At 37.0% G+C, this 19,548-nt stretch overlaps 1 protein-coding gene across 1 annotated transcript in view; it reads left to right on the forward strand.

Moving 5' to 3' along the window:
• RNF169 (ring finger protein 169) overlaps positions 1 to 19,548 on the forward strand; it is an 82,665-nt gene that overhangs the window by 30,459 nt on the left and 32,658 nt on the right. The window lies entirely within an intron of this gene.

Below are 19,548 nucleotides of genomic sequence, written 5' to 3' on the forward strand. Positions count from 1 at the left end.
CTTGGTTAAAAGCCAACATTTAAGTTCTAATAATAATAGCTTGTATTATTTTTCCTTACCTTGCAAGGTTCCTCTAATTACATGAAACTGGTGTTATCTTTTGTAGCTTTTACTCTGTTACGTACTGCAGACGAACTGTAGCTTAGGACAGTAAGGGGGGGAAGTAAAATAATTTTCTAGGTAGAGAACATTTACCACTGGGAAAGCTTTTAGCTATGTCCCCATCATCTTATTTTCGATGTTTTCAAGCTTATTGTCTGTGAATCACTTAGAGAATTAAGATGTCAAAAAGGCTGGTAATAAGTATGTTACAAGATCTGTTATCATCCTTCCCCAGCCCTTGTCCTACACCACCATACCTTACCCACCTTTGTAAATTATTCTACATGTGTATATTTAGTATTTTATAAAGGTAATCCACTTAATCTGAATCAGATATCATCATAAAACAGGTGAGACAATAACATTATTGTGGCATTTTACACTGAATGAAAAAATGAGTCTTTAAAAAGGTCATGTTAAAGAGAAAATAGAGAACTTTGTTTAATTACTGTATATTCTTTGACTTTCTCTTTTAAATGAGAGTGTCAAATGTTAACTTGGGTCCTCATGCTCCTTTTATATTGGTATTGTGAGAGGTTTTTTTTGGTTTTTAAATCACTTACAAAGCTTTTTTCTACATAGAAAGAAATTCTTTATAGGGACCACATCAAAAGAACCACAGATTCCTCTTAAATAAAATTCCAGAATCTGCAGATATTTAATTCTGATATACCTTTTTACAAACTTGGAGAATATGGAAATTTTAAAGCTATCAGCTTCAAGATAAAGAGAAAACAAGGAATTGGAGGTGTAAAAAGGAGGTAAAACAGAATGCATAGTAAGAGTAGAGGTTTTTATAAGCTTTGGGAGAGAGAAAGAAACCTTGGGAACTGTGCTTTTACTCCTTTTAGGAGGGAGGGACAGAAAAATGGTCTTAAAAGCATTTTAAATGGCAGAATGATGTTAAGTGAAGTTAGGACAATCTTACCCTATATAAACTGGATTGGGTTGAAAAACATTCACCTATGTTATTTGGGTTAAATAAATGACATATATAGCTCCCTCCCCCCAGCTCCAAGTACCCAAGTTGCTGGCATCCATCGTACAACCTGGAAAATGGAAATTCAAGTCAGGAAATCAAAAGGCACTATATGGCATATCTGTACAGTGGAATAATACTCAGCAGTAAAATAGAATGAATTACTGGTACATGCTACCACTTGGGTGAACCTCAAAAAGATGCTAAGTGAAAAGAATCAGATACAAGGGACCACATATTGTATGATTACATTTATAGGAAATGTCCAGAATAGGCAAATGTAATGGAGACAGACAGGAGACTAAAGGTTGGTTGAAGTAGGGGGTGGGAATGGGGGTTAACAATAAAAGGGCATGAGCCATTTAATTGCAGTGGTGAAGATTTTTAAACCTGATTTATGGTGTGTTCCACAACTTGGTAAATTTACTAAAAGTCACTGAATTATACATTTGAGGTAGATGAATTATATAACATGTAAAATATGTCTCAATAAAGTTGTAGAGAAAAATTAAAAGGCACTAGACATTTGGATGGAGACCTTGATAGAGAAAAGGTGTCTCGTAGAGTATGTATTTTCTAAAACAAAACAAAGTAAATATCTATATTACTGGATGAATATTTATGGAAGGAAAATCCTTAAAAGTTTCTATAAGCAGGGCACCTGGGTGCCTTTGGCTTAGGTCATGATCCCAGGGTCCTGGGGTCGAGCCCCACGTCCATGCTCTGCTCAGCAGGGAGCCTGCTTCTCCCTCTTCCTCTGCCCCCTCCCCCCTATTCATGTGCTATCTCCCTCTCTGTCAAATAAATGAATAAAATCTTAAAAAAAAAGTTTCTACAAGCAAGGGTTGGTGAGTGGAAATTCTACACAACTCATCATTACTATTTTGCTGCATAACACATGCTAGTAATATACTTTTTGTATGGTATATTTTATTTTGTTTAAGAGAGAGTAAAAACTTTTGTAAGGGCTATAAAAAGTTAATAAGAATTTTATTCTTCTAATTCTAGTTCTTTTAAAAGATATTTACTTAGTAATCATAGATCCTCCTACCTGCGGGTAGTGTTACACCTACTAAGGTTACTATGAGTTTCTAAATTGTATGATTCTGTGGATTTATATTTCTGAATATGTTTAAAGTTTTCTTCTTGCCATATATCATAGGTAATTTTGTTTTCTTAATAAGAAAAGCAAGGCAGGAATATGTAGAGCAAAATGTGAAAGTTCCTCTTTTCCTTATTTCTCATTCTCTTCACCATAGTTAACTAGTATCGGCAGTTTAGTGTATATCTTAGGTCCTTTATATACTTACACACACACACATATGCTTTAGTCTTTTTCAGTATAAATGAGATCATTATGTATATTGATTTATACATCAGATATTTTTTGTGTCCCTACTGTGTGCCAGGCATTGAGGATATGGTGTTGAAGAAGACACCGAAGGTCTTTGCCCAGGGAGATTCCATTCTAGTGCAGAAGATAGTAAATAATTAGCAAACAAATACTTACTATATATGAATAAGGTAGGATCAGAAGAGTTACAGGGGAATGGAGAGGAATTCAATTTAAAAAGAGACACAAAAAGACTGTTTTAGATACGGTAATCAGGAAGGTCTCTCAGAGAAGGCAATGTTTGAGTTGCTACCTGGAAGAAGTAAGGTAGCAAGCCAAATAAAGGTATGAGGAAAAAGGATTCCAGGCAAAGGAGCAGCGAATGCAAAGACCCTGAATAGAAACAAGTTTGGCTTGTTCAAGGAACAGTGTGGCTGGAGCTTGAGTGTGCAAGTCGTGGGTGGAAGGATGGTATGGGGATTTGGTAAGAGATGAGTTGGGAGAAATAGAAGGGCCATATCAAAGAAGGCCTAGTTGACCTGTTAAGGAACCTAAATTTATTTTAAGTGTGATGGGAAGCCAGTAAGATGATCTGACTCATACTTTTAAAGGTCTCTCTGGTTGTGCTGTAGGGAATAAACAATAATGGGCCTAGGAGTTAGGAATTGTATTTACTGTGAATAGTAGAGACCCAAAAATAACAACTCAAACAAATTAGGAGTTTTATTTTTCTCAAGTAATAAAAACCAGATGTAGGCAGCCTAGGGCTGATACGGCAGCTTCATGACATCAGGAAGTCAGGTTCCTTTTGTCTTTCTGTTTAGACATCTTCAAGTGTGCCTGTTTCCTTGTACTGTGGGATGGCTGATCCTTCTCTAGACTCACATCTAAACAGAAGGTAGGGGGAGAAAGGCACATATCAGCTGAATTGTTTTATTTATTTATTTAAATTTTTAAAAATCTTTATTTTATTTTTTTTAAGCTTTTATTTATTTGTCAGAGAGAGAGAGCACAAGCAGAGGGAGCGGCAGGCAGAGGGAGAGGGAGAAGTAGGCTCCCCACCAAGCAAGGAGCCCGATGTGGGACTCGATCCCAGGACCCTGGGATCATGACCTGAGCTGAAGGCAGACGCTTAACCGACTGAGCCACCCAGGCATCCCTGGGTTTGTTTTTTTTTTTTTAATTTTATTTTATTATGTTATGTTAATCATCATATATTACATCATTAGTTTTTTGATGTAGTGTTCCATGATTCATTGTTTGCGTGTAACACCCAGTGCTCCATTCAATACGTGCCCTCCTTAATATCCATCACCAGGCTAACCCATCCCCCGACCCCCTCCCCTCTAAAACCCTCAGTTTGTTTCTCAGAGTCCATAGTGTCTCATGGTTCGTCTCCCCCACCGACTCCCCCCGCCCCTTAATTTTTCCCTTCCTGCTATCTTCTTCTTCTTCTTCTTCTTTTTTTTTTTTTAACATATAATGTATTATTTGTTTCAGAGGTACAGGTCTGTGATTCATCAGTCCCACACAATTCACAGTACTCACAATATCACATACCCTCCCCAATGTCCATCACCCAGCTACCCCATCCCTCCCACCCCCCACCATTCCAGCAACCCTCAGTTTCTTTCCTGAGATTAAGAATTCCGCATATCAGTGAGGTCATATGATACATATCTTTCTCTGATTGACTTATTTCTCTTAGCATAATACCCTCTAGTTCCATCCACATCGTTGCAAATGGCAAGATTTCAGGGTTTTTTTTATGGCTGCATAATATTCCATCGTATATATATACCACATCTTCTTTATCCATTCATCTGTCGATGGACATCTTGGCTCTTTCCATAGTTTGGCTATTATGGACATTGCTGCTATAAACATCGGGGTGCACGTACCCCTTCGGATCCCTACATTTGTATCTTTGGGGTAAATACCCAGTAATGCAATTGCTGGGAGATATGGTAGCTCTATTTTTGACTTTTTGAGGAACCTCCATACTGTTTTCCAGAGTGGCTGCACCAGCTTGCATTCCCACCAACAGTGTAGGAGGGCTCCCCCTTCTCCACATCCTCGCCAATATCTGTCGTTTCCTGACTTGTTAATTTTAGCCGTTCTGACTGGTGTGAGGTGGTATCTCATTGAGGTTTTGATGTGGATTTCCCTGATGCCGGCGATGTTGAGCACTTTTTCATGTGTCTGTTGGCCATATGGATGTCTTCTTTGGAAAAATGTCTGTTCATGTCTTCTGCCCATTTCTTGATTGGATTATTTGTTCTTTGGGTGTTGAGTTTGATAAGTTCTTTATAGACTGTGGATACTAGCCATTTATCTGATATGTCATTTGCAAATATCTCCTCCCATTCTGTTGGTTGTCTTTTGGTTTTGTTGACTATTTCCTTTGCCGTGCAAAAGCTTTTTATCTTGATGATGTCCCAGTAGTTCATTTTTGCCCTTGCTTCCCTTGCCTTTGGCGATGTTTCTAGGAAGAAGTTGCTGCAGGTGAGGTCGAAGAGGTTGCTGCCTGTGTTCTCCTCTAGGATTTTGATGGACTCCTGTCTCACATTTAGGTCTTTCAACCATTTTGAGTCTATTTTTGTGTGTGGTGTAGGGAAATGGTCCAGTTTCATTCTTCTGTATGTGGCTGTCCCTGGGTTTTTTTTTAAAGAGCTTTCTCCAAAGCCCCACCCAGTGACTTCCTGTGTGCTTCATAGTCCAGTGTCATAGACTGTCTCCAGCTGCCAGGGAGTCTGGGAAGCAGTGTTTTAGCTGGGTACATTAACTTCCCAAGTAAAATCTGGGTTCTCTTGGAAAGGAAGTAAAGAACGGATAACGGGTTAGGTAGCTAGCAGTCTGTTACTCATGGGACAAGAATGGAAATAAGACCAATTACGGCACTTTGGGATTAAGCAGTATGTTGGGTTCAAGCAGGGTTAGGGTTTTACTTAGCAGTATGATGGAAGGAGAGATGCAATGGACAGGAAATTGTATACAAGGAAGTTGTTTTGTTTTGGACCATGGTTTTTGAGGAGGTTATTTAAGGAGGGAATTGAGGAGATGACGACATGATGGACAGTGAGAGCGTGGTAGGGTCAATGGATTGAGGTTTTGATGGTGATAGAGAATTGTAAAAGTAGGATCACTAGCATACCAGTCAAGCTGGAAAGCTAGGGAGTGGTGGTCTAAATGTGAGAGGCTCAAAAGTGAGACTGGGAGGTAGTTTAGTTACTGGACAGGAGAATGTTTAGAGTATGATCGGGGAGTAGACAACTGAAGTAGGATGGAAGAAAAGACTTATTTAGGAGGAAGTAAAGGAACTGAGAGAGTATACTGATATTGAATTCTTTAGGACTGATCATTGGAGTAGTTGGAGAGAAACATAGGTGCTAAGTTCTTCTGTGAATAAGGGGAATTGACAAAGAGATAGGTAGGTGTCTACCGCAAAGAGGAGTGGTGGGTGTTACAGTCTGATGGTAAATGCTTCCGAGAAGCTAGGATTTTTGAGGAATAGTATGATCTCTTCTGTAACGTGCTGTTTTTTTTCACTACAATATGTGGGTTTTTTGTGGGAGGTAAGGCTTTCATATAGATATTCTTTCATCCTGAATGGTATTTCATAGTATGGATGAGGCATAATTCACTTAACTATTCCATTATCATTAGTCATTTAAATTCTTTCCAATTTCTCCCAGTTTTAAAGAGATGTTATACTGAATACATGTGAATATATGTGAGCAAATACTTCCTTTAGTTTAGATTCCTAGAATTGAAAGTTCAGGGTCAAATGGTATATACACTTTGTATTTTGGTGGATATTAACAAATTGCCTTTTATTTTTTTAATTAAGATTTTATTTATTTATTTGAGAGAGAGAGAGAGAGCCAGCACGAGTGGGGGGAGGGGCACAGGGAGAGGGAGAAGCAGACTCCCTGCTGAGCAGGGAGTCTGACATATGGCCCTCCATCCCAGGACCCTAGGAAGCCGATTAACCAACTGAGCCGCCCAGGTGCCCCCACAAATTGCCTTTTAAAAAGACTTTTTCAACTAACGCTCTCACCAACAGTAAAAGAGAGTCCCCTTTCTTTAAATCTTTGCCAAACTTTTATCATTATTTTTAATATTTTGCTAATGTGCTAGATAAAAATGGTATCTCATTGTTTTCATTTACATTTCCCTGATTACTAGCTAGGAGGAGCATCTTATATTTGCTGGTCATTTATATTTTTTCTGTGCATTGCTTGTTCACAATCTTTGAATGTGAAAACCAGTTCTATCTTTAGAGCATTTGTAAACTTGACTACTAATGGCATGCTTTTTTTTTCTGTGCTTTTATAGATGTATTATACTGAAAAAAGTTTCTGGCTTCTTTTTTTCCCTGACATTTATGGGGTTTTTAAGTGGAAGGAGAAAATTAGCATGTACTCAGTCCTCTATCTTGTTACATTGCTTGAGGAAATAATTTTGTTGTATTCATTCTTTAATATGTGTGTGTATGTATATGTATATACATGTGTGTGTGTATAGTGTATGTACATATTCTTGTTATATTCTTGTCTCCAGTAAATGTTGAAATCAAAAAATAAATTTAGCAGATTATTTCAATATTGATATCTTTGTTTCTATTCTATGTGAGACCATTAGTCCATTTTTGTCTTTTGAAATAATTGATTCATCTCTATAAGTTCTATTTATTGGTTGGATTAAGCTTATTATTTACACCATTATTTCTTCTGCTTATATAGTTTGTTAGATGCTTAATTCTGACCACGTGTTTAAATAGTTGCTTTATGTTAGAGTTAGGAAACATATAATCCACATGCTCTTGTTTGTCTTCTTTGAATCATTGGACTCTGAAAGGTTGAAAGTAGGGGAAAAAAACAGCCTCTGCTTCTAGACTGCTTATCTCCCTGGTTTCTGTAGTGGGAAAGATGAACTGTTCTCGATAATTCTGTGGGTCACATGAGTGGTTTAGGCTTTCTCTGAACTGGTTTACTGACCTATCCATTTTCTTTTTTCTCCCTCCCTAGTGGTTCATTTTTGAGGAGTATTTTCTCTCCATTGCTGGTTGAATTATTCAAGTAGTAAGCATGCAGTTCTTAGTCCTTAGCCAGAGCACAGGGTAATCAGATATGGTCAATGGGTTACTGAAGTGAATAATGTCTCTATGAGGCAGACACTAACTTTTGTGAAGGAATTTTTTAAAGGTGAGTAAACTTTTAGGACGTAATTGTTTTTGAAATTATATATCTTTAAAGTCTCTTCTATTGGGGCACCTGGGTGGCTCAGTTAGTTAAGCGACTGCCTTTGCTCAGGTCATGATCCCCAGGGTCCTGGGATCGAGTTCCGCATCGGGCTCCCTGCTCAGCGGGGGAGCCAGATTCTTCCTCTGCCTGCTGCTTCCCCTGCTTGTGCTCTCTCTCTCTGATAAATAAATAAAATAAAATCTTTAAAGTCTCTTTTATTATCTTTATGCCATGAACTTAAAATATAATGCACTTTATTAAAACTAGAACATTTCATGGAGCGCCTGGGTGGCTCATTCGATTAAGTGTCTCCCGCTCAGGTCATGATCCCAGGGTCCTGATCGGGCTTCCTGCTCATGGAGGAGCCTTCTTCTCCCTTTGCCCCTCCCCCTGCTCATACTCTCTGTCTCTCCCTTTCTCTCTCTAGAACATTTCACTTAAATCTGTTTGGCTATTTATTGCATCATGAGCTGAATGTTGAGCTGGCCTTAGGCACCCCCCACCTCTTTAAAAATCTGCTTATTTTATTTATTTATTTTTTTTATTTTTATTTTTTTTTAATTTATTTATTTGAGAGAGAGAGAATGAGAGAGAGCAAGCACATGAGAGGGGGGAGGGTCAGAGGGAGAAGCAGACTCCCCGCCGAGCAGGGAGCCCGATGCGGGACTCGATCCAGGGACTCCAGGATCATGACCTGAGCCGAAGGCAGTCGCCCAACCAACTGAGCCACCCAGGCGCCCAAAAATCTGCTTATTTTAAAAGGAGCTTGTACTTACCTACAAAGTTTAAAATATATTCTGGCACACTTCAGAAGCAGCAGAGTGCTCGTTTAAATTTTTCTTTCCTATTAGATTGTAAAATCTTTCAAGGTGGATCTGTTTAGTCTCTTTAACTCTCCACTGCATGTAAGATACAGTCATCCCTACTGATCCGTGGGGCGTACGGTCCATGACCCCCAGTGGGTGCCCGAAACTGTGGATGGTACCAAACGCTGTATATACTGTGGTTTTTCCTGCACATACATATTTATGATAAAGTTTAATTTATAAATTAGGCACAGTAAGAGATTAACAATGATAACTAATAATAAAATAGAGCAATTATAACAATATACTGTAATAAAAGTTCTGTGAATGTGGTGTCTCTCTCTCTCTCAAAATACTGTGCTGTACTTACCCTTCTCATGATAACGTAGATGATAAACTACCTACGCGATGAGATGAAGTGAGGTGAGTAGGCACGGACTGTCGTGCAGCGTCAGGCTGCTATTGACCTGATGCTATGTCAGGAGGAGGATCATTTGCTTCCAGACTGTGGTTGACTGAAGCTGCCCACAGCGAAGTCATGGTTGGGAAGGCAGTGGGGGTGGTTACTGTAGTATCGTGCACATAGGTATTCACTGAATGCTGATTGAATCGATCGGTCAGTCATCTAGTTTCAAAGCTCCTTCTTTTAAGATAAATGACTCGTGTAGGGATAAATAGCCGGCACACAATAGAACTAGATATGTTTTAAGATTTCCAGAGTTCTTTTTGCTACAATATTTGTTATTTTTTTCTTATTCCTCGGAAATGTTATTGTGTAATCTTTGAGGAAATGCCTGCCTTTGGCAGGTGCTGATGTGCCTATTTCTAGAACCAGAAAATAGATACAGTATCTCATGGTACATCTTTAAGGGAAGGTAGGCTGTGTGGTATTAAGAAGGAAAAACTCTCAAAACAATAAATTGTAATTTTGACTGCCTGAGGGAAGAACAGTTAGCCATTGCTGAAAAATCTAAAAATGTTAAACCTGGTTGTTTTCTTCTTTTGCTATTTGCAACTATTCAGACAAGGTCAGGATCAACTTTATCAAGGAATGACTTCAAAGAAAATAACATTCGGCAAAGTCAAAGCCTGATCAAATGTAATTATAATAGCGGGCTATTCAAGTGATTTCTGCAATGTGCTATCTTTCCTTGTCTCTTTGATTTGCGAGAGGAGAGGATCAGTAGTTATAAGATTACTGGATTAGTGTAATAGTTTTTATGGTTTAGAGAATAGTTTAAATAAAGTCATTTTAATGCTACTTGTGAAAGCCAAACTAGAGAATTTTGTAGAGCAGTTGCAACTCTTATTTACAAAAAAAAATATTTTATTTTATAAAAATATCTGATTAGTAAAGATTTTAATAAGTTAAATTTTTTTTCCTGCTTATAAAAGTAAACAGAATTGTAAAAAGGAAAGACGTTTGGGTAATGAACCTCAGTAATCTTGCCACCTAATAACCACATTTACATGTTTATCATAAATTTAAGCTTAAGACTTTTCACAAAATAGATTTGGAATCATACTATACAAGCCATTTTTTAAAAGTATTTTTATTTATTTTTGCGAGAGAGAGAGAGAGAGGGAGAGGGGGAGAGGGAGAGCACGAGCAGAGGGAGGGGCAGAGGGAGAAGCAGACTCCCCGCTGAGCAGGAAGCCCAGTGCAGGACTTGATCCCAGGACCCTGGGATCATGACCTGAGCCGGAGGCAGATGCTTAACCGACTGAGCCACCCAGGCGCCCTATACAAGCCATTTTTACTGATCTTTTTATTCAGCATATCATATGAAACTTCCCATATCAATAAATTTAGATCCCTGCCAACATTTTTAATGATTATATAGAATAACAGAAAATATCACTGTAATATATCACATATACGCCAATATTTTCCTTAAGCCAAAACCATTCAAGAATGAGAAATAACTTTTAAAAATGATATTTCAAAAGATTCCACAAGATAATTTTTAAAATTTCTCATCTCTAGCCAGATTTGTGTGAAAATTCACAGGTAATCTGCTTTCATTGGAATTGCAAGCATGGTTATATTTTTCTGGATACAAATGAGAGTTTAAAGTCTCCTTTGCTGCTTCTTACATCAGAGACTCAATTTTTTTTGTTTATCTTAAACTGAAAAATAATGCATGTGTTCTACAGGTCACAATACAGATGTGGTGTGGATAATTTACACTACGATGAACGACATTATATTATAATGAGTAAGAGCCAACTGTCTGAGTTTAAATCCTGGCTCTGCATGTGAATTTGGGCAAGTTAGCTAGTCTCTCTATGTCTTAGTTCTTCATCTGTAAAATGGACACCATAGTACTTAGCTTATAGGGTTATTGTGAAATACATACATACATATGTACATACATATGCCTGGCACGTAGTAATCCATATATAAGGATTATTATTATTCTTTAAAATTTGGAATTCTGAAAAATCTAGCACAAAGTAACCCCTTCCATTGCTGCCATTTGTTTGTTTGTTTGTTTGACTAAGCAATGACTGACCATCAAAAAGTCATAGTTGGAAGCTGGAAAGTTAGTGGTATGAACCAAATGAATTCAGATTTTCTTGAACTTTTGAAGAAGGCCTGTCTTTGCCTTTTCATAATTGATTACTTAGAGATCTCTCTTTCTACTTCTCATATGTGAGTTCCCTTCCATTCACTCAGTGTTTTAGCTTGGCAAAAATAGAGCATCTGCTGGTTCAATTTATGTGTAAACTTGAATGCCTGCAATTACTTTTATATGCATTTCTGCATAATGCATGTAATTTAAAACCTATATTGGAGTAATTTTAAATACTTATTACATAAAGGAGAAAATTTGTAAAATGTTATCTTAGTATAAATATTTATATGTGCTTAATTCTAAACATAACACTCAAATTGAAAGGTGTTTGAGAATTTAAAGTGAAGGGAGTATAGTATCATCAATATGATATCTTTAAAATTAGGTAAGAATCATAAGAGCAAATCAATTGCTTTGGTGCTATTTATGTGATTGCTCAAGTGGAAATCATGGCTTTAGCCTTGTATGCAAGAGATCGTTTGCTATGATTCAGGATGCTGTGAAATGGAAACTGCAGGTAGTCCTAGTTTACCCAAAATGCTTTATTTTTGGTGGCAGCATCAGCAATAATCACCAATTAGACCCTGTAGAAGTGGTAACTGTTAGTATCAAATGAGAGTCTAGGAAACAGATAGAAGATATAAAGCATTGACTGCTCTGGATACCAAAGTAAATTAAAATGTTCTGACACTAATTTGATTAACAGGTTCATTATGCTTGAAGTAATGGTTCTGAAGCAGTGGTATTATACTCCTACTTTATCAGCTTATATTCCTTTCATAACCTCCCTAAGAATTTAAAATATTTTTAATACCTTCTATTAAAGAATAAGCCCTAGACATCAACAAAAGTGTATTCAACCCATTTATTGAGATGGTGATATTTAGTGGGTACAGCCTTATGGGCTATAAGTGTATGATTTGTAAAATTGTTAAAAATATGTTGAAAATTAACTTAAAGATTCCCATTACCACCTTTGTGAACGTCTTAGGAGTCTAGGGCCCCAGTTTGAGACACTTTGGCCCAGAGATAACTAGAAAATGTAGAAAATGAGTTAAATGTGTGTAACTTGTATAATTAACTGAATGTTTTCAATATCATCATCTTAATTTATAGGAGAACTTTGCAGGCAGATGAATGAAACACCATGAAGCTGTATGGTCCTCCAGTTGTCACAGACTATTTCTGTAGTCTATCATTGGGCAGTGGACCATTTTACCAATTCAGATAAGAAAATGAAAAAATTATGGATGAATGAGCTTCTTATCTTTAAAGTGCCATCCGGCAGCCCTCCTCCCACCAGCCCTGTGTTCTTGGCACTGTCGGGTTGGTTGGTTACCTTTTGTTGTGGATTTGAGAGAAGTTCCCCCAAAGCATGGGGACTAGTCGGTCACCACAGCAGTACAGTTTGTATCACGGAGAGTATTTGTTGGAAGGACCTTTTCAAAATTGTTTAGTCCAACCTTATTATTCACTTCAATTGCGTTCTACAAGAATGTAAGCCCCATGTGAACCCCTTTTGTCGTTTTTGATCAGGGCTGTATCCTCAGCACTACAAATATGCCTGACAAGTAGACTCTAGTGTTCTGTGATTATTTGTGAAACTGAACTTTCTGAACACAGATAGCAGTCTAGAACTCAAGCAGGAGAGGGGGAAATCAAGGATGAACAGGACATAGTTCCATGGTCCCCTTCAAAAGAAGCTCATAGTGTCTAGGGGCCAAGAGATTTGAAAACAAGGGACTAGACACAAGTAATTTATTTAAAAAATCCATGATAGAAGTACTTTCTGGATGTTACTAAATATACTTGAAAATATTTCATTTGAAATAGTGTGTGGTATATATATATTTATGTTTTATTTTAATCTCTAAGCATGGCTAGTTAGTTAACATTCGAAGTACTCATAGGGAATACACACTTTGATTATGTAGCCCTCGAAAGACTGTAATCAGAACCTTCACTTCATAGGCTCTGATAAGCCCTTCTGTTATTTCTATAATCATCTAGCACCTGAGGTTTGTTAACTAGCATAACGGATGTTAGAAATGATTTCAAAATTTTTAATTTTTGTAATAAACAAATATAAAAGTGAAGAGAACAATAAAATGAATGCCTGGATACTGGTTACCCAGATTCTACAATTTTGAAGATAATTTTTCATGGTGAAACGAGTATTGTTCAAGACAGATGGATTAGCTACAAATATTGCACAGGCATTTCCGCCCTTGCATGGGTAGGATTTAAGAATCTAGTGAGCTCAGTAGCCTGTTCTATCTATGGAACATTGCCCTGTGGCTAGGAATTTTGTTTGGCTTTGTGTTTAGCTGTTAGTGGAAAATTCACTTACCTGATTCTGACCAGGAGATTAGCTGAATCCTGCTTCTAAAATATTGCCTTGAGTGAACCTATCATGCAAGATATTTATTGTAGTATCTAAGAGGATAGAAAGTTAGCTGGAACTTCATGATACTTACAGAATAGGTTATATGACACTTAACATTTTTTAAGTGCTATAAAATATATATAACGTAAAATTTGCCATTTTAACCATTTTAAAGTGTACAGTTCAGTACCCTTAAGTACATTCACAGTGTTGTGCAACCAGTACTGCTATCTTTTTTTCACCACTCCAAACAGAAACCCTGTACCCATTAATCAATATCTCCCCATTTCTCCATCCCCCCTAGCCCCTGGTAACCTCTAACCTAACTTCCTATTTCTACGGATTTGCCTATTCTAGATTTGTAAAGATTTTATTTATTTGACAGAGAGAGACACAGCAAGAGAGGGAACATAAACAGGGGGAGTGGGAGAAGGAGAAGCAGGCTTCCCGCTGAGCAGGGAGCCCGATACGGGGTTCGGTCCCAGGACCCTGGGATCATGACCTGAGCCGAAGGCAGACGCTTAATGACTGAGCCACCCAGGTGCCCCTTGCCTATTCTAGATTTGTAAATGGAATCATACAGTATTTGTTCTTTTGGTCTGCTTATTTCACATAGCATAATGTTTTGGAGGTTTGTCATGTTGCATGTTTTAGTACGTCATTTCTTCTTATGGCTGAATAATATACCATTTTTGGACATATCACATCTTGTTTATCCATTCATCTCTTGAACACTTGGGTTGTTCCCACTTTTTGGCAGTTGTGATTAATGCTGCAATACACATTGGCGTATGAGTATTTGTTTTGAGTTTTGGTTTTCAGGTTTTTTGGGTATATACCTAGGAGTAGAATTACTGGGTCATATGGATAATTGTAGTTTAAATTTTTTGAGAAATCGTCAAAACTTTTCCAATAGCAGCTGCATCATTTTACATTCCTACCAGCAAAGTCTGAGGGCTCCAATTTCTCCACATTCTTGTTGGTACTTGTTATTTTTTCTTTAAAAATGTTTTTATGATAGTCATTCTAATGGGTATCTCATAATGATTTTGATTTGCATTTCCCTAATGAATAATGATGTTGAGCACCTTGTCGTGTGCTTATTGACCATCTGTATCTCTTCTTTGGAGAAATATCTATTCAAGTCCTTTGCTTAATTTTGAGCTGGGTTGTGTTGTAAGAGCTCTTTATGTATGTTGAATATTAAATCCTTATCAGTTATATGATTTACAAATATTTTCTCCCACTCTCTAGGTCTTTTTACTTTATTGATAATGTCCTTTGCACAAAGTTTTTAATTTGGATGAAGTCCAGTGTATCTCTTTTTTCTTTTCTCTTTGGCTTTTTCACTCAGCACAGTTACATTGAGAGTCATTCACTTTGTTGCATGCATCAGTACTTTATTTTTAATTGCTGAGTAGTATTTCATTGTATGGATATGTCACAATCTGTTTACCTTGTATGCCCATTGATCAACATTTGGGTTATTTCCAGTTCTTGGCCATTACAAATAAAGCTGCTATGAACATTCATGTATGTCTTTGTATAGATAAATCTTTTTCTCTTATAAGGGTAAATATTTAGGTGTGAAATGGCTGGATCATATGGTAGATGTGTGTTTTGTTTTTTAAGAAACTGCCAAACTTTTCCAAAGTGGTTTTACTATTTTAACTCCTACCAATAGTGTATGAAAGTTCTGGTTTCTCTCAATCTTCACCAACATTTGGTATGGTTAGTGTTTTAATTTTAGCAATTCTAATTGGGGTATAGTGGTATCTCATTGTAGTTTTAAAAATTTGCATTTCCCTAATGACTAATGATGTTGAACATCTTTTCATGTCTTTAGTTGCTTTCCATATATTTTCTTCGGTTTAATGTCTGTTCAGATCTTTTGCCTTATTTTTAAAGTCGGTCATGAACTTTCTTGCTTTTCAATTTTGAGTGATCTTTGTATATTCTGGATACAAATCTTTCATCAGGTATATGCTTTGCAAATGTTTTTCTCTCAGTCTGTCAGTGTTTTCATTCTCTTAGAATCTTTTGAAGAGCAGGAGCTTTTAACTTTCAAGAAAGATAGTTTATAAGTTTTTTTCTCTTTGTAGATTGTACTTTTAGTGTTATATTTAAGAATTCTTTGCCCAGCCTAAGTTCACAGAGATTTTCTCCTATGTTTTTCTCCTGGAAGCTTTATAGTTTTAGGCTTTACATTTAGGTCTATGATACATTTCAAGTTAATTTTTATACATGGTGTGAGTATAGATCCAAGTTCCTTTTTGTGCATATGGATATTAAGTTGTTCCAGTACTGACTATCCCTTCTCCATTGGATTGCCTTTGTACCTTTGTCAAAAATCAGTTATCTGTATATTTGTGGGTTTATTTCTAAACTCTGTATTCTATCTGTACCATTGATCTGTTTATTTTTATACCTTTACCATGCTGTTTTGATGGAATATTGTAGCTTTAGTTAGAAATCTGGTAGTATTAATTCTCCAATTGTTCTTTTTCAAGTTATCTTGGCTATTCTTCCTTCTCTATATAAGCATCTGAATTTTAGTATCAGCTTGCTAATTCCTACAAAAAAAAGCCTTCTGGGATTTTGATTGGGATTGCATTGAATCTATAGATCAATTTGGGGAGAATTGGCATCTCAATAATATTGAGTCTTCAGACCCATCAACATGATATATCCTAATTTTTTAGGTCTTCTTTAATTTCTGTCAACAATGTTTGTGGTTTGCAGTTTCCACATCTTTTGTCAGATTTATTTTAAGTATTTCACATTTTTTATATTATTGTAAATGGTATTTTTAAATTTTCATTTTCTAATTGTTCATGTGAGTAAATGAAAATACAATTGATTTTTATATTTTGCTATTCTATCCTATAACCTTGCTAAGACTCATTTAGTAGTTCTAGCAGCTTTTTTGTAGATTCTAGTGGATGTTCTAGATGGAGGATTATGTTGTCTGTGAAAAACGAATGTTATTACTGGGTAACTTTACTACCAGATTTCAGGAATTGCTATAATGCTAGTCATTAAGACAGTATGGTATTGGCATAAGGAAAAGACATATAGATCAATGGAATAGAATAGAATATAGTCCTGGAATAGACCCACTCGTATATAGTCAACTGATGTTCCTGAAGGCACAAAAGTAATTCAGTGGCAAAAGAATAGTCTTGTCCACAGTCGTGCTGGAACAAACTGAATATCCTCTGAATATGTAAAAGTGAATCTTGATCTCTATACAATATACAAAAATTAGTTCAAAATAGGTCATAGACTAAACTTAAAAGCTAAAATTATGCAGAAGAAGACATAGAAGAAAAAATTTTGATTTTGGGGTAGGCAAAGATTTTTAGACAGGAACACAAAAAATCCTAATCACAAAAGAAAAAAATCAATATATTGGATTTTATCAAAGTTAAAATTTTTACTTATTAAGGAAATAAAAGGACAAAAAAATACTGGGAGAAAATATTCTCAAAATGTATATCTAACAATGGACTTGTATCCAGAATTTGTAAAGAGCTCTTGCACCTGGCAAGCAATAAGGTTAAAAAAAAATAATAAGAGTGAAAGGTTTGACAAGACACTTCACAAAAGAAGATTTGCTTCTAAGCACATGAAAAGATGCTCAGCATAATTAGTCAGCAGGTAAATAGTTATTAAAGCCACAATGGGGATGGCCCCTTATAACCTCTAGAATGGCTAAAATTAAAAGGCTAACAATTCCAAGAGTGAGAATGAATATGAGACTATGAATCAGCTGAAACTCTCATGCATTGCTAGTGGGAGTGTAAAATGGTATGACCACAATGGGAAACATTTTGACAATTGTGTTATAATTTTAAACATATACTCACTATGTAACCCAGCAATTCCACTTGTAGCTGTTTAGCGAGGCAAAATAAAACATCTGTCCACAAAAAGACACGTGTTTTTTTTTAAAATTTTATTTTATTATGTTATGTTAGTCACCATACAATACATCATTAGTTTTTGATGTGGTGATCCACGATTCATTGTTTTCATATAACACCCAGGGCTCCATGCAGTACGTGCCCTCCTTAATACCCATCACCGGGCTAACCCATCCCCCCACCCAAAACCCTCAGTTTGTTCCTCAGAGTCCATAGTCTCTCATGGTTCATCTCTCCCTCCGATTTCCCCCCCTTCATTTTTCCCTTCCTTCTCCTACTGTCCTCCATGCTATTCCTATGTTCCACAAATAAGTGAAACCATATGATAATTGACTTTCTCTGCTTGACTTATTTCACTTAGCATAATCTCCTCCAGTCCCATCCATGTTGATGTAAAAGTTGGGTATTCATCCTTTCTGATGGCTGAGTAATATTCCATTCCATTCCATTCCATTCCATTCCATTGTATATATGGACCACATCTTCTTTATCCATTCGTCTGTTGAAGGGCATCTCGGCTTTTTCCACAGTTTGGCTGTTGCGGACATTGCTGCTATGGACATTGGGGTGCATATGGCCCTTCTTTTCACTACATCTGTAAAAGACATGGTTTTTTTAGCAGCTTTATTCATAATAGCCCCAAACTAAATACAACCCAAATGTACAACGCTTGAATGGATCAACAAATTTTGGTGCCCCCAGGTGCACTAGTTTTGACAAGTGAAGGGGGCACCTGGGTGGCTCAGTCAGTTAAGCATCTGCCTTCAGCTGAGGTCATGATCTCAGGGTCCTGGGATCGAGTCCTGCATTGGGCTCCCTGCTCAGCGGGGAGCCTGCTTCTCCCTCTGCCTACTTCTCCCCCTGCTTGTGCTCTCTCTCTCTCTGACAAATAAATAAAATCTTAAAAAAACTAGTAGGCAAAGTAAAGATATTTTCAGGAAAAAATTACATGGTATTTCTTGGTAGTGTGACTGGGTATGAGATGAATGTACAGAAGTCAATAGTTTTTCTCTAATAATTAGCATCTAAAAACGGAAGCAGTAAAAATCATTCCATTTACAGTAGCGGGCAGCTTCACTTTGGTGCAGCTTGAGATCTGGGTTAGCTCCTACTGCCTGCCTCCTGCTGTTAGAATTGGGCTTCTCTGTTATTGCTCTGGCCGTGCCCACCATGGGAACTTGCTCAAGTTGTACAAGCCAGTGTGAGGGGTATTTAACACCCTGCAGAGCAAACTTTGGTCCATGGGAGGTAGGAGTCAGTAGATATATGCTTCCCTTTTTTTCCTCACTTCAGACTGGCAGTCTTGAGATGCATTTCATGCAATTTCTCATATTGTCTTCTGTAGCCAATTACTGGACCAACTGTCACACCACTTTTATTGGCTTTCTTTCCTTGTTATTTTACTCTGTTCAGCTCCCCATAACAAAGAATTATGTGGCCCAAAAGTACTGAGGTTGAGAAACCCTGGTATGTGAAGACAGTGGTTTGCTTTAAAATTCAAGCTCTTCAGTATTCAATCTCTGCAACTTTTAACCGCTGAGTGTTAATTTTTGTGTCTACAGAATGATAATGATGGATACATACAGAGTCCTTAATGTTTAAATGAGGATAGCTCTATAAACTTAATGCCAGGAACAAAGAAGAATTCAGTACAGAGCAGCTATTGATATTTCTTTTTCAAGCGTATATGCTATTTTCTGACACGCCTGAGGCATTTTCCCTGAATATGAAAACTCTTTCCTAGAGACCAAGTTCTCAAGTCCTTATAAAAAACTACCAAAAGGGACGAGAAAATAACTTCTATAGAACCCAGTATAGAGAAGAAAGAAACATGATTCATGTGAAGATTTAAATGCATATGTGGGTTTTTCAATTTTGTAAATTTTTAGCTGTATTAAGATGACAGTGGGTTAGAGACTCAACATTGCAATGGAAAAGTGTTTTTTTTTTAATAAAGATTTTATTTATTTATTTATTTGAGAGAGAGAAAGAGAGAAACAACATGAGAGGGGAGAGGGTCAGAGGGAGAAGCAGACTTCCCGCTGAGCCGGAAGCCCGATGTGGGACTCGATCCCAGGACTCCGGGATCATGACCTGAGCCGAAGGCAGTCGCTTAACCAACTGAGCCACCCAGGCACCCGGAAAAGTGGTTTTACAAGCTGTAGTTGTTGTCAGAGTTCATTGTCAAAAA

This window comes from Phoca vitulina, unplaced genomic scaffold (genome assembly GCF_004348235.1).
Source record: "Phoca vitulina isolate PV1807 unplaced genomic scaffold, GSC_HSeal_1.0 scaffold36, whole genome shotgun sequence".
Taxonomy (NCBI): domain Eukaryota; kingdom Metazoa; phylum Chordata; class Mammalia; order Carnivora; family Phocidae; genus Phoca; species Phoca vitulina.